This window comes from Pleurodeles waltl, chromosome 4_2 (genome assembly GCF_031143425.1).
Source record: "Pleurodeles waltl isolate 20211129_DDA chromosome 4_2, aPleWal1.hap1.20221129, whole genome shotgun sequence".
Taxonomy (NCBI): domain Eukaryota; kingdom Metazoa; phylum Chordata; class Amphibia; order Caudata; family Salamandridae; genus Pleurodeles; species Pleurodeles waltl.
The window spans coordinates 1,014,941,371-1,014,956,298 of NC_090443.1; positions in this window are offsets into that span (position 1 = coordinate 1,014,941,371).

The following is a 14,928-nucleotide window of genomic DNA, read 5'->3' on the forward strand; positions in this document are numbered from 1 at the left end:
TGCAGAACAGAAAGACAACTGCATAAATCTCCTTGGACAATTTTCTGAACTCTTTTCAACTGTGCCAGGCACCACATCTTGGTGTGAACACACAATTGATACAGCTTGCCTATCAAAAGTAAAATCTATTGGCAGCCTGACCATGTCAGGGACTGCATAAAACAAGAGGTTCAGAAAATGCTTGATCTAGGAGTGGTTGAACCTTCTGAAAGCCCATGGGCGAGTCCTGTGGTGCTTGTACCAAAGCCTCACTCAAAAGATGGAAAAAAGGAGATGAGGTTTTGTGTAGACTACAGAGGTCTCAATCAGGTAACAAAAACTGATGCTCACCCTATACCCAGGGCAGATGAGCTCATAGATACACTGGCATCTGCCAAGTATCTAAGCACCTTTGATTTGACTGCAGGGTATTGACAGATCAAATTGGCTGAGGATGCTAAACCTAAAGAACAAGTTACTTACCTTCGGTAATGCTTTTTCTGGTGGATACACTAACTACCTGTGGATTTCTCACCTTATTAATTCGATCCTTGCGCCAGCATCCGACGGAAAGTCTTCTTCCTAGCTGTCTACGTCGACGAGGACGTCATAATGGCACGGCTCCGCGTGACTCCGTCTGACGTCAACGTGCAAATAAGAGGTCCTCGTCGGCGTACTGACGTCAGTTTCACCTCATTTTTTTCGTGCTCTTAAAGCAAACAGGAGTAAACCGACCATGAAAATTGATAATTAATAAAGAAAGATATACGCACACAAAAACTTTGTCCATTTAAATCATCCATTCTTATTGAGAGCTTAAATACATGAACATACAAAAATATATAGATAAATATCACTATATACATATAAATATATATGCATTTATATACATACAAATATATATATAAATATAAGACTAAATATTAAACCAAAGACTGCAAGAGAACTGTGTAATCAGGCAGGCAACGGGGAGGCGGGAGGGACCGTGAGGAATCCACAGGTAGTTAGTGTATCCACCAGAAAAAGAGTTACCGAAGGTAAGTAACTTGTTCTTCTGATGGATACAACTACCTGTGGATTCCTCACCTTATGAATAGAGTCCCAAGCAGTACCGCACTCGGTGGTGGGTGCCCGCCTGATTACACTAAGAAATCCTGCAATACTGAGCGAGCAAAATGACCGTCCCTCCTCATCTCAGAGTCTAAACAGTAATGTTTTACGAAAGTATGGAGGGACGCCCAAGTTGCCGCTTTACATATATCTATCAATGGAACTCCCCTCGCCAGAGCCGAGGATGCAGATTTAGCTCTAGTAGAGTGGGCCCTGATACCTTCAGGAGGAACCTTTTTTGCCAAAGAGTAACAGATCTTAATACACAAGATGACCCACCTGGAGAGTGTCCTTTTCTGTACTGCTCTGCCCTTTTGCTGACCAGCATATCCAACAAACAGTTGCTCATCTAAACGAAAGTCCTTAGTCCTTTCAAGGTAAAAACTCAGGGCCCTCTTAGGGTCCAACCTATGGAGTCTCTCTTCTTCTTTAGACGGGTGGGGAGGAGGGTAAAAAGCAGGAAGAGTGATATTTTGCCCTATGTGAAAAGGGGTGACAACTTTCGGTAGAAAAGCAGCCCTGGTTTTTAGAACCACTTTATCAGGGAAAAACATAGTGAAAGGAGGCTTAACGGAAAGTGCCTGAAGCTCTCCAATCCTCCTGGCAGAAGTAATTGCGATTAAGAAAACAGTCTTGAAGGCTAAATATCTCAATGGACATGAATGCATGGGCTCAAAGGGCAAACCCATTAAGAATGTTAAAACAAGATTTAAGTCCCACTGAGGCATGTGAAAAGGAGTAGGAGGAAAGCTATTCACCAAACCCTTAAGGAACCTATGTACAATGGGAGACTTGAATAAAGATGGCTGGTCCGGAAGGCAAAGAAACGCCGACAGAGCTGCCAAATAACCCTTAACTGTAGCTATAGTACAGCCTTTCTTCGCCAAACTAAGAACAAACAAAAGTACATCTGAAAGATGGGCCTTTAAAGGATCTTTTTGGTTCTCCCCACACCACAGCACAAATTTAGCCCACCTTCCGGCATAAATAGATTTAGTGGAGTGTCGCCTGGACGATAGTATAACATCCACTACATCCGGTGGGAGAGAAAAGGAACTCAGGTTACCCCGTTCAATCTCCAGGCATGAAGGTGCAGGCTCTGGAGGTCGGGGTGTAAAACCTGCCCCTGCGATTGAGAGAGGAGATCTGCCCTGAGCGGGAGACGGAGCGGAGGGCACTGAGAGAGTTGAAGTAGGTCTGTATACCATACCCTTCTCGGCCAGTCTGGTGCTACCAATATGACTTGGGCCCGGTCTTGACGAACCTTCCTCAAAACCCGAGGAATCAAGGGTATGGGGGGAAACGCGTAAAGCAACTGGCCACCCCAGGACATCTGAAACGCGTCCCCCAACGCCCCTTGCATCGGATACTGGAGGCTGCCGAATAACGGGCAATGCACGTTCTCCCGAGTGGCAAATAAATCCACCTGAGGAGTACCCCACATCTCGAAGATGTGGAGGACTAGATCCGGATGGAGACGCCACTCCTGATCTAATGAGAAGTGACGACTGAGAACGTCCGCACGTACATTCAACACTCTGGCCAAATGATTTGCCATCAAGCAAATCTGATGGTCCTGAGCCAAGGACCAGAGTCGAAGGGCTTCTCGGCAAAGAAGATACGACCCCACTCCTCCCTGCTTGTTTATATACCACATCGCGGTAGTGTTGTCCGTCAGGATCGGAACTGACTGACCGCGAAGGGAAGGGAGGAAGGCCTTGAGCGCCAAACGTACCGCCCGCAATTTCAACAGATTGATATGCAACATCTGTTCCGCTGGAGACCAACGACCCTTGATCTCCAGGTCCCCCAGATGAGCTCCCCACCCTAGAGTGGAAGCATCCGAAATCACCGTGGCCACTGGAGGAGGCAGTGAAAACGGTTTTCCTTGGGAAAGGTTTCCGTCCTCTACCCACCAAAGAAGATCCGCTACAGCGTCCCTGGAGATCTTTATTGAATCCCTGAGATCCCCCTTGTGCTGGAACCACTGTCTGCTGAGGCACCACTGAAGAGCCCTCATATGCCAGCGAGCATGAGTGACCAACAGAATGCAAGAAGTAAACAGACCTAGCAGGCGTAAGACCTTGAGGACTGGAACTGCCGCTCCACTTTGAAACAAAGGAATCAGCGCCTGAATGTCCCGTACCTGCTGAGGCGGGGGGTAGGCCCGAAACCTTGTCGTGTCCAGTACTGCCCCTTTGAACAGGAGGCGTTGAGAGGGCTCCAGGTGAGATTTGGGTACGTTCACCGAAAAGCCCAGATCGAACAACAACTGCGTTGTCATTCGCAGTTGAGACAACACAATCTCTGGAGACTTGGCTTTGATCAACCAATCGTCCAGGTAGGGAAAAACCGCTACCTCCCTCTTTCTGAGATGTGCTGCAACAACTGCCATCACCTTTGTGAAGACCCGGGGTGCTGAAGTAAGACCAAACGGAAGGACCGCAAACTGGTAATGTTGCGATCCGACCACAAAACGGAGATACTTACTGTGCGACTTGATTATGGGAACATGAAAGTACGCGTCCTGCAAGTCGACAGACACCATCCAGTGTCCTTCGTTCAACGCCAATAGCACCTGCGCTAGGGTCAGCATTTTGAATTTTTCCTGCGTGAGGAACAAATTCAAAATCCTCAAGTCTAGGATTGGCCGCAACCGACCGTCCACCTTGGGAATCAGGAAATATCTTGAATAACACCCCTGACCCCTTTCCTGCAACAGTACCAACTCTATAGCGCCCTTTGCCAACACGGTTACAACCTCCTGTTGCAACAACAGAAGATGGTCTTCTGAACAAAAGGAGGGACGGGGGGGAAGGAGGAGGAAACTCTTGAAAGGGGAGAGCATAGCCCTTTTCCACAATTCCTAGCACCCACGAGTCTGTTGTAATTGACCTCCATTATTGTAGAAAAAGACTCAGTCTTCCCCCTACAGGAGAAGTATGACTGATAAAGTGGGGAAAACTAGGGCTGCTTCTGCTGTTGTCCACCAGAGGAGGATGAAGAAGAAGAGAGCTGCTGGGCTGGACCTCTAGGCCTACCCCTACCCCGCCCTCTGAAGGCACGATAGGGCGGATTGGCAGGTTGCTGGGCATAAGATTGAGACCTTCGAAAGGCAGAGCCTCTAACAAATCCTCGAAACCTACGAAAAGGTCTGTACAATGTAGTAGAAGGGGCCTGCAAACCCAGGGACTTAGCTGTAGCCAGACAGTCCTTAAACCGTTCAAGGGCAGAGTCTGCCTTGTCCCCAAACAGCTTTTCCCCATCAAACGGAAGGTCCATTAAAGTGGATTGTACATCTGATGAGAAACCCGAAGATCTTAACCAGGCATGCCTTCTCGTAGCCACCGATGTTCCCATGGCCCTGGCAATAGAATCTGTGGTATCCAAGCCAGATTGTATAGTCTGCTGTGCAGCAGCTTGTGCATCCAAGAAAAGGGACCCAAAAGATTTTTGCATCTCCTGTGGTAGATCTTTTGCCATCTCCTTAGCAGAGTCCATTAGGGCATGGATGTATCTGCCTAGCACACAGGTGGAATTGGTAGCTTTTAGGGCCATGCTGCAAGAGGAGAAAGTTTTCTTCGAGGATTGCTCCATCCTCTTGGATTCTCTGTCCGTCGGAACACCTGGGAATGTACCGGGGGCAGACTTTGCAGAACATGATGCCTGAACCACCAAGCTCTCTGGAGTCGGGTGACGAGATAGAAAAACTGGATCTCCTGGGGCACTTCTATGCCTTCTCGACACTGCCCTGTTTACAGCAGGAGATGTCACCGGCTTTTTCCATAGGTCTATAATAGGCTCCGTCAAAGCCTCATTAAAAGGCAGCAAAGGGTCAGCACTGGAGGAAGATGGATGAAGAACCTCTGTGAGCAGGTTAGTCTTTACTTCTGCCGTGGACAAAGGCAAATCCAGGTAATCAGCTGCCTTCCTCACCAAAGCATGGAAGGAGGCGGCCTCCTCAGTAAACTCCCCCGGAGAAGCAATGTCCCACTCCGGGGAAGTATCCAAACCACTTGCAGTGGCAAGCCCCTGGAAGTCATCAGAAGGCTCTATCTCACCTTCCTCAAGCCTTCTGTAGTCCTCTTCCTCCAGAAGCCTCAACGCCTTCCTTCGAGATCTAAGATGAGTTTCCAGAGCCGGCGTCGACAAGGACTCCATCAATGCCGACGATCTCAGACCCCGAACCGGTTCAGGAAGGCTCCTAGATTCAACCGGGGTCGGAGCCGGCGGCGGCCCGAAGTAGGCAGATGACCTCCTCGAAGCCGAATGAACGGGAGATGGAGCCGGTCTGGATGAGGCCATCAGTGACGCCGGATGGCGCGGAGAAGGAGTCGGATGAGAAGCCGACGGATCCATGGTCCCAGGCGAAGGACTCCTGCCAGGGGAAACCCCCGGCGCCGGACCACCAGGCTCTGTAGGGCAGAAGGGCATGAATGGAGCACCCCTGTACGACGCCGGCGAGCCCAAATTGAATGCCAATGGCCCCGTGAGACCCGCCGGTGCACCAGCAGGGGCCATAGATTGAAAAACAGCATACATCGCATTCAAAAATGCGGCCGGATCCGTCCCTGGAGTCGGGAACGCCGGGTACTGCTGTGCGGATGTCTGGTGAACATCAGGATCCCTCGGCGCCGGAGAAAAGTGAGGACTACCTTGAGTGACCTCATAGACTGAAGGAGCCGGTGACAACCCCGGACTCTCCGGCTGAGGCGTGACAGTTGGACTCATCTCCCACGTCTTCTGGCGCCGTGACGAACGAGACCTCGACCTCGAACGACTCCTCGATCGGCTCCACTCCGAACGGCGCCGAGAGTCATGATGATGCCGCTTCTTATGTTTTTTGGGAGAAGCATGGTCGGAAACCTTCTTGTGTTCCCTCTTCTTTGCCTTGGCTAAGAAGAGCTTCGCCTCACATTCTTTCAGAGCTTTCGGATTCATGCTCTGGCACGAAGAACAACCTTCCACATCATGTTCGGAGCTTAAACACCAAATACAGTCCGAATGGGGGTCGGTCACCGACATCCGACCCCCGCATTCCCTACACGGCTTAAAACCGGACTTCTTCGGAGGCGACATTGTAACTTCGAGAAATCGTTACAGTTACCAACGGGCCAGGAAGAAAAACCGTTGGCGTCGAAGCACGGAAAAAGGAAAAACTGACGTCAGTACGCCGACGAGGACCTCTTATTGGCACGTTGACGTCAGATGGAGTCACGCGGAGCCGTGCCATTATGACGTCCTCGTCGACGTAGACAGCTAGGAAGAAGACTTTCCGTCGGATGCTGGCGCAAGGATCGAATTCATAAGGTGAGGAATCCACAGGTTGTTGTATCCATCAGAAACTGCATTTTCTACTATAGGAGGGCACTACCAATCTACAGTGATGCCCTTTGGTTTGAAAAATACACCTGCCACTTTTAGAGGTTGGTGAACACAGTCCTGCAAGGGTTGGAGGCTTTTAGTGCAGCATATCTAGATGAGATAGCTGTCTTTAGCTCCACCTGGGATGAGCACCTGGTCCACCTTTGGAAAGTTTTGGAGGCCCTGCAAAAGGCAGGCCTCACTATCAAGGCCTGAAAGTGCCAGACAGGGCAGGGAAAGGTGGTTTATCTGGGACACCTAGTAGGTGGAGAACAAATTGCACCACTGCAGGGGAAAATCCAGACAATCATGGAGGGGGCACCGCCTGAAGGGAGAAAGAGAGAAAGACTGCAGAGATGGCAGGGTGTAGGGTACAGAGACACCAGGGGGCACCGTCTGAAGGGAGACAGACTGCAAAGATGGCAGGGTGTAGGTACAGAGACAGCAGGGGGCACCACCTGAAGGGAGAAAGACTGCAGAGATGGCAGGGTGTAGGGTACAGAGACAGCAGGGGGCACCGCCTGAAGGGAGACAGACTGCAGAGATGCTATAGGGTACAGAGACAGCGGAGGCACCGCCTGAAGGGAGACAGACTGCAGAGATGCTGTACGGTACAGAGACAGCAGGGGGCACCGCCTGATGGTAGACAGACTGCAGAGATGGCAGGGTGTAGGGTACAGAGACAGCGGGGCACCAAAGGAAGGGAGACAGACTTCAGAGATGGCAGGGTGTAGGGTACAAAGAAAGCAGAGGGCACCGTCTGAAAGTAGACAGACTGCAGAGATGCTGTACGTGACAGAGACAGCAGGGGGCACCGCCTGAAGGGAGACAGACTGCAGAGATGCTGTACATTACAGAGACAGCAGGGGGCGCCGCCTGAAGGGAGACAGACTGCAGAGATGCTGTAGGTTACAGAGACAGCAGGGGGCACCGCCTGAAGGGAGACAGACTGCAGAGATGGCAGGGTGTAGGGTACAGAGACAGCGGGGGCACCGCCTGAAGGGAGACAGGCTGCAGAGATGGCAGGGTGTAGGATACAGAGACAGCAGGGGGCCCCGCCTGAAAGTAGACAGACTACAGAGATGCTGTATGTGACAGAGACAGCAGGGGGCACCGCCTGAAGGGAGACAGACTGCAGAGATGCTGTAGGGTACAGAGACAGCGGGAGCAACACCTGAAGGGAGACAGGCTGCAGAGATGGCAGGGTGTAGGGTACAGAGACAGCAGGGGGCTCCGCCTGAAAGTAGACAGACTGCAGAGATGCTGTACGTGACAGAGACAGCAGGGGGCGCCGCCTGAAGGGAGACAGACTGCAGAGATGCTGTAGGGTACGGAGACAGCAGGGGGCACCGCCAGAAGGGAGACAGACTGCAGAGATGGCAGGGTGTAGGGTACAGAGACAGCGGTGGGCACCAAAGGAAGGGAGACAGAGTGAAAGACGTACGGCGGCTCTAGCTGAGAGACTGCAGGGAAAAGAAACTCTAAGCGAGAGACAGACTGGGGTGGCAGGCTGAAGGGTACTGAGACAGCACGGAACCGAATGAAAGGAGACAGACTGCAGATACAGCAGGCTGTAGGGTACGGCAGTGCTTAATTTGTGCTTGTTGTTTCCGGTGCTGAGTACCGGCACTTATGTTTGAGGGCCGGGGCTTATTCTTGTGCCTTAAGCATTTGCTGCGAGCAAAATAAACATTTGGGAAAGACGGAGGAAGAGAAAAACGAAAAAGCGTCACAAAAGGGAGAAAGCAGAAAGCTGCAGGAGTGAGCTGAGGGGGCAGGGAGATGGCTTCGGGATTACGCTGCCTCAGTATTCCGTTGTCGCACATTTAACTGCAGCAGCCGCGTGTTTCAGGGGAGAGCTCTGAGCACCGGTACGTTTGTATTAACAAATTAAGCACTGGGGTACGGAGACATCAGGGGGCACCAATGTGAGGGGAGACAGATAAAGGGTGAGACACCGGGTGCACAGGGGGGCGTGAGCTGAAGAGACAAGAGACAGCAGGGCAGACGGACACTCTCCACAGACGGAAGCGGGGCGAGAGTGCTTTGGGCAGACAGACTGCGCGGCCGGTGTGGGGGTGCGGGGAGCGGTTTGGGGTTTAATCTGAATGATTTCTGGAGACTCCACGGGGAGGGCAGAAGGGGGCAAACAAAAACTATATTAAGGGCACATAAAAGGGACGTACGAGCCAATTACTTATCGTAGCGCTAGCTAACCCCCGAAATAACAGCCCATGGGGAAGAAACCGCGCAGGGCAAACTCTCAGCCGAGACTGTCGGAAGAGGAAAGTACAACTTCAGAAGGAATATAATCGGGACCAAAAGAGATCCCGAATACTAGAAGGGACAGAGATGGACCGAGGGGGGAACCTCAGGAGGAGAGAGAGAGAGAGGCGTCGGCAGGAGAGGATGCTGCCAAGAGGGACAGGCTGCAGTGCACAGACAGCCCGAGGTGTACAGAGAGAGAGGGCAAGCACTCGAAAATAGTGCACTGAGAGGAGGACTTCAGGGGCTTGTGGCTGAGACTGCAAGTGAGCGGAACGGGAGGACACGATTTCAGGACTTAGCTGATAATAACAAGAAAAGAGAGACACAGTACTCAAGAATAGAGTGCACGCAGCAGAGGACGAACAGAGACCTCCGGGAAAAGAGCTAAGGGTGAATAGAGACCTCGGATAGAGTGTACAAGCCAGATGATACATTGAGACCCCGAGAGCGTGCACAGAGTAGAGGGTGAACGGAGACCTGTGAGGGACTACGCAGACCAGAGGATGAACAGAGACACCCGAGAGAGTTCACAGAGCAGAGGGTGAATGAAGACCTCCGAGAGAGTGCACAGATCAGGGAGTGAATGGAGACCTCGGATAGAGTGCACAGAACAGAGGGTGAATTGACACCTCAGACAGACAGGGATGAATGCAGGCCATCGAGAGAGTGCACAGAGCAGAGGATGAATGGCGGCATCCGAGACAGTGCAGAAGAGTAGAAGGTGAATGGAGACCTTGAGAGAGTGCACAAAGTAGAGGGTAAACGGAGACCTCCTAGAGAGTGCACAGACCGGAGGTTGAATGGAGACTTTAGAGAGAGTGCACGAGATCAGAGGATTAATGGATATCTCCGAGAGTGCACCGAGCGGAGGATGAATGTATACCTCAATGAGAGCACCAAGCAGAGAATGAATGGAACCCTCAGAGAGAGGGCACATAGCGAAATATGAACAGAGAACACGAGAGAGTGCAGAAGGGCAGCGGATGAATGGAGACCTCTGAGAGAGTAAGCAGAGGATGAATGGAGACCTCGATGAGAGCGCACAGAGGAGAGGATGAATGGATACCTCCGAGAGGGTTTGCAAAAGGAGAGGATGAATGAACACCTCTGAGAGACTGCACAAGAGCACACAGGGAACGGAGACCTCTGAGAGAGTGAGCAGAGGATGAATGGAGACCTCGAAGAGAGAGCACAAACGAGAGGATGAATGGATACCTCCGAGAGGGTTGACAAGATTAGAGGATGAATAAAAAGCCCTGAGAGACTGCACAAGAGCACACAGTGAATGGATACCTCAGAGAGGTTTTACAAGATCAGAGGATGAATGGAGACCTCGGAGAGAGTGTGGAAGAGCCGAGGGTGAATAGAGACTTCGGAGAGAGTGAGCAGACGATGAATGGAGACCTCGGTGAGAGTGCACAAAGCAGACAATGAATTTAGACCTCTGAGAGAGTGAGCAGAAAATGTATGTCTCATCCCTTTCTCTTTCAAGAACTGAGACATTTCATTAGACGTAAATTGAACTCCATTATCTATAAGTAGTGATCCTGGGAAACCTCCTTTGGCAAATATTTCAGATAACTAACTAATACCACACTTGGTGTTAACCTCATTCACCACCTTCCATTTCGGCCATCTTGAAAACATTTCCACCAATACCAAAATATATCTTCTCTGCACTGATCCATGAATGGGTCCTACAATATCCCTGGCACTCTCATCAGAAACTTTTCCTGGACAATTTCCAACAATCATGGGATACTCTCTCAATTTAAACACTTCGTCACTATGACAATGCTCCATAGATTCCCTTACCTCCTTTTTAACCCGTCTATCCAAACCCGGCCACTAATTATTCATTCATAATTCCTCCTCAGTTCTAGAAATACCTCAGAGACCATCATGCATCATTTTCACCAATTTCCCTTGCATCCACTCAGGAGGAACCAATCTTGACCAAATCAGGATCAACTGGCAGCTTGTCTTTTACATTCCAATACCCTCTGCTCTCATCATCTATTATTTTCTTAGACAACCAATTATCCCTCATTAATGTTGTCTTCTGCAGGACACCATAACTTTCTACTCCGACTTCTTTCTTCTATTCGCCAATCTCAGTTGCACCACCACTAATCACACATCCATTCTCTGCTTCATCATCCTTTTCTAGCTTATCCTCTGTGCCCTCTTTAAACATTTTTGATAAACAATCTGAAACAATTTTGCACTTTCCCGGGAAATACATCACCTCAAAATAGTACTTCAGTAAAGCTAAAACCAATTTGGTTATTTTGCTAGAGAGATCGTCTGTACCCTTTTTTTAAAACACCGCTTTCAAAGGTTTTTGATCAATTTTTACTATGAAATGTTTACTCCAGACAAAAAAACATTTCAACTTCTTGATTGACCAAACAAGTGCCAGTGGTTTACTCTAAATCACTGAATATCTTTCTCTGCTTCTTTAAAACTCAGAGAAATAAAAGTTGCAGTTCTTTCCACATTTCTGTTTCTTTAAATAAGAGTAGCACTTAACCCTTTAACACTCATACTTGTGCAGATTATATTCTCATACTCCAGACAGGAGCTCTGTAGAATTTATACTCCTTCAGTTTCATTCTTTAACCTCAGAAACTCTGTATGACAATCCTGATCCCATAAAACCTCTACTTTCTTCTTCTACAGCATTCTCATTGTGACAGTCTTTTCAGAGAAATTCAGAAGAAACTTACTATAAAACTGTAATTATCCCCAAAATGAGGTAAATTCATCGTTATTATTGGGAATTGTCATCTCATTAATGGTCTTGATAAGTTCCTTTTATGATTTCAGACCACTTCTAGTCAATGTGTGATCTAATAATCTACCCACATTAGTAGCCCTGTAATCATGTCTCAGACCGCCACTGCAGTGTCTGTGTGTGCAGTTTTAAACTGCCAATTCGACTTGGCAAGTGTACCCACTTGCCAGGCCTCAACCTTCCCTTTTACTACATGTAAGGCACCCCCTAAGTTAGGCCCTAGGTAGCCCTATGGGCAGGGTGCAGTGTATGTTTAAGGTAGGACATATACTAGTGTGCATTTATGTCCTAACAGTGACATACTGCCAAATTCGGTTTTCACTGTGCAAGGCCTATCCCTCTCATAGGTTAACATGGGGACTGCCTTTAAATATCCTTAAAGCGCAGATTCTCTTTCAGAGCAGATCAAAATGTGGAGTTTAGGGTCTCTGAGCTCACAATTTAAAAAGACATATTTTAGTGAAGTTGGTTTTTAGATTGTTAGTTTGAAAATGCCACTTTTAGAAAGTAGGCATTTTCTTGCTTAATCCATTCTGTGACTCTGCCTGTTTGTGGATTCCTCGTCTGGGTCAGGTTGACAGTTGGGCTGTTCACACCTCTCCTCTAGACATTGACACAAAGGTGGGCTGGCTTGTAGCCTGCATATCTTGATTAGCCATCTGTGCTGGAGGGGAGGGGAGGAGTGGTCACTCATACCTGAAAGGACTGTGCCTGCCCTCACACAATGCTGTCTCCGACCCCCTGGTGAGTGTCTGGGGCCTGGCCTGGCCAAGGAAGGAGCTTGCAAAGACTTGAGACTTTGCTTTGAAGTTTGCCAACTTCAAAGGCAGAACTGGGTATAAGAAGAAGACCCAAAAACCCAGATGTTTAGAATCTTTCTGGAAACACAAGGAGCCTCTGTCCAGGAGAAAAGCTGAAGAGCTGAAGGAGGAGTACTGTCCCTTTGCTGTGTTGCTTTGCTGGACTGGCCTGCAGTTGCTGCTTCTACCTGAAAAGAGTGCAAAGGGTGAACTTTGCCGTGTGTCCTGCTTGAGAAAATTCTCCAAGGGCTTGGAGTAGAGCTTGTCTCCTGTTGGAAGACTCAGGGACACCAAAGACTTCAGTTTCCTCGACCTGCAGCTCTGGGAACTGTATGTTTTGTGCTGTTCAAGAGGAGAAACAACTGCAAAGCCGTCAACGACGCCGCTGGTCCTGCACCGTGACCTGCTGACACCACACGGAGTCACATTGCCCCGCTTCGCACCGCGACCCTGGTCTCACCGACGCCGTCATCGGATGACTTCACCGAGCCGCTGCTCGCACCGCGACCTGTGGGCTCCGCACTCCGGCATCGCCTGCTCACACCACAGCCTAAGCATCCCCGACGCCGCCGCTCCTGCTGACACGAGCGCTGCTGCCTGCACCGTGGCCTGTAGACACCGCTCGTGATGTACACGAAGCACCGTCCCATCCCGCACAGCAGCCCCGGTCCACTGACGCCAGCACCATCGACTCCTGTGTCATCACCAGGCATCCTGCCTGCACAGTGGCCTGTGGACACCGCTCGTGAGGGTCACGAAGCACCGTCCCGTCCCGCAACGCTGGCTTAGGCCTACCGACGACAGTGCTTCAGCAACGACGAAGCCGGTGCCTGCACCGTGAGCTGTGGACACCGCACGTCACACCGCCATCACAGCAGCTCTGGTCTCACCGACACAGCTGGACACCGTGACCTGTGGGCACCACAGCCCCAACGCCATCCATGCCAGTGCACCTGACTTCATCAGCCTGGAGTTCGATCTGCAACACGTGTGACCTCAAGGGCCCGACGACTCCTGCACCGACTCCGGAACCGACACCGCAACGTCAGTGACGCCGCTCTCTGGAGCTCACCGCGAGGATCACGACGCCCTGCAAATCCAAGGTACTGTTTGCGGGTCTTCCCGACACCGTAACTGGCCCACAACACGGCAGCCGGTCTGAACTGTTGGTTTTGTTGATCACAACGCCGTGATAGCCCCAGGTGGAGCTATCGACTTCAAGGCACTGTAGTTTTGAGTAAATCTTGAAGAATTCATATTTTTCTCACTGTATGTTGGATTTTTATCGTATTTGGTCTTGTTTTATATAGATAAATATTGGCTATTTTTCTAAAACTGGTGTGGTGTCCTTTTGTAGCGTTTTCACTTATTACTGTGTGTTATGTGCAAATGCTTTACACATTGCTTCTGAGATAAGCCTGGCTGCTTGTGCCAAGCTACCAAGGGGGTGAGCAGGGGTTATCTGAGCGAGTATCTCCCTTATCCTGACTAGAGTGAGAGTCCCTAGTTGGACAGGGTGCAAACCGACTGCCAACTAGAGACCCCATTTCTAACACCGGGTTTGATCGATCTCCCCCCCTTGAAGAACAAGTTTATTGTTGACCCTCTCCAACTGCTTGGGATTGTACCATTTAGCGCCACTTCCTTTTATAGTGCTCATAAGAAAAAGGCCCAGCATTCAGGGTCAAGTTTATAAATGGTCTGTGGAATGCCGCTTGGCCCCGGCGCTCCATCCCGTCGGCCAAGTTTTATCACTTTTACCATATTTGCAGCTGTGTAAGGATTAGTTGCCGGGTCAGGCAGGCTCGTGGCAGAGTAGAAGTGGGTGGGTGGACCCATATTTTGGTTGATAACAATACCTTTGGCTTCCCCTTCTCGAGCGGCATCCCTCCATTCATATTTGGGATTATCCATCTGTAAAATGTTTTAGTCAGATGGGCCACCTAGGCTTTCTCTGATATACTTGAGGAGATTATTGTTACTACATCTTTATTGATACTGTTTCCCAGAATGCCCTGGAGTTCGTTTGTTTAGCACTGAAGAGTAGCTTTGACCAGAAGGCGCTATACTTAGTTTTTTGGCCTACCAAAGTTGTTTCTTATATCATTTCCTCAGATCTTTTACATTTTCCCATATATGGGTTGAGGCTGAAGATTTTCTTGTCTGCCTAACTGCTCTTCTTAGCTCCTATTTCAGCGCTCAGCACTTAGGTGATAGTCTGCCTGGCCGCTTGACTACTTGCCTATTGGTGGACCTTAGGAGGGAGAGAGGGGATAACAAGCTTGATAAAAAGGATGTCCAGGCTGCTATGCTTTTGCGGTAGAGAGCATAAATGGCCTCCATTATTTCTTTCACTCTCTCAGCCAATCTGGGAACTGAGTGGTGTGCCCATCTCAGTCGCTTCAGGTTGGTGGTACACAAGCAGCCGACCTCTGGTGGTGAAGACCCATGTCTGGGGGAGTGTAATCTCCAGATGTTGGTACGGATGATCACTGCGTGTGGTGTATTTGACTAAATACCTCTTCGCGTGCTTTAGCAGTGGGAGTGAAAGAACGGTATAGTCTAATATCGATCAAGAGTTTGCGCCATAGTATACCTAGGCGGCTTATC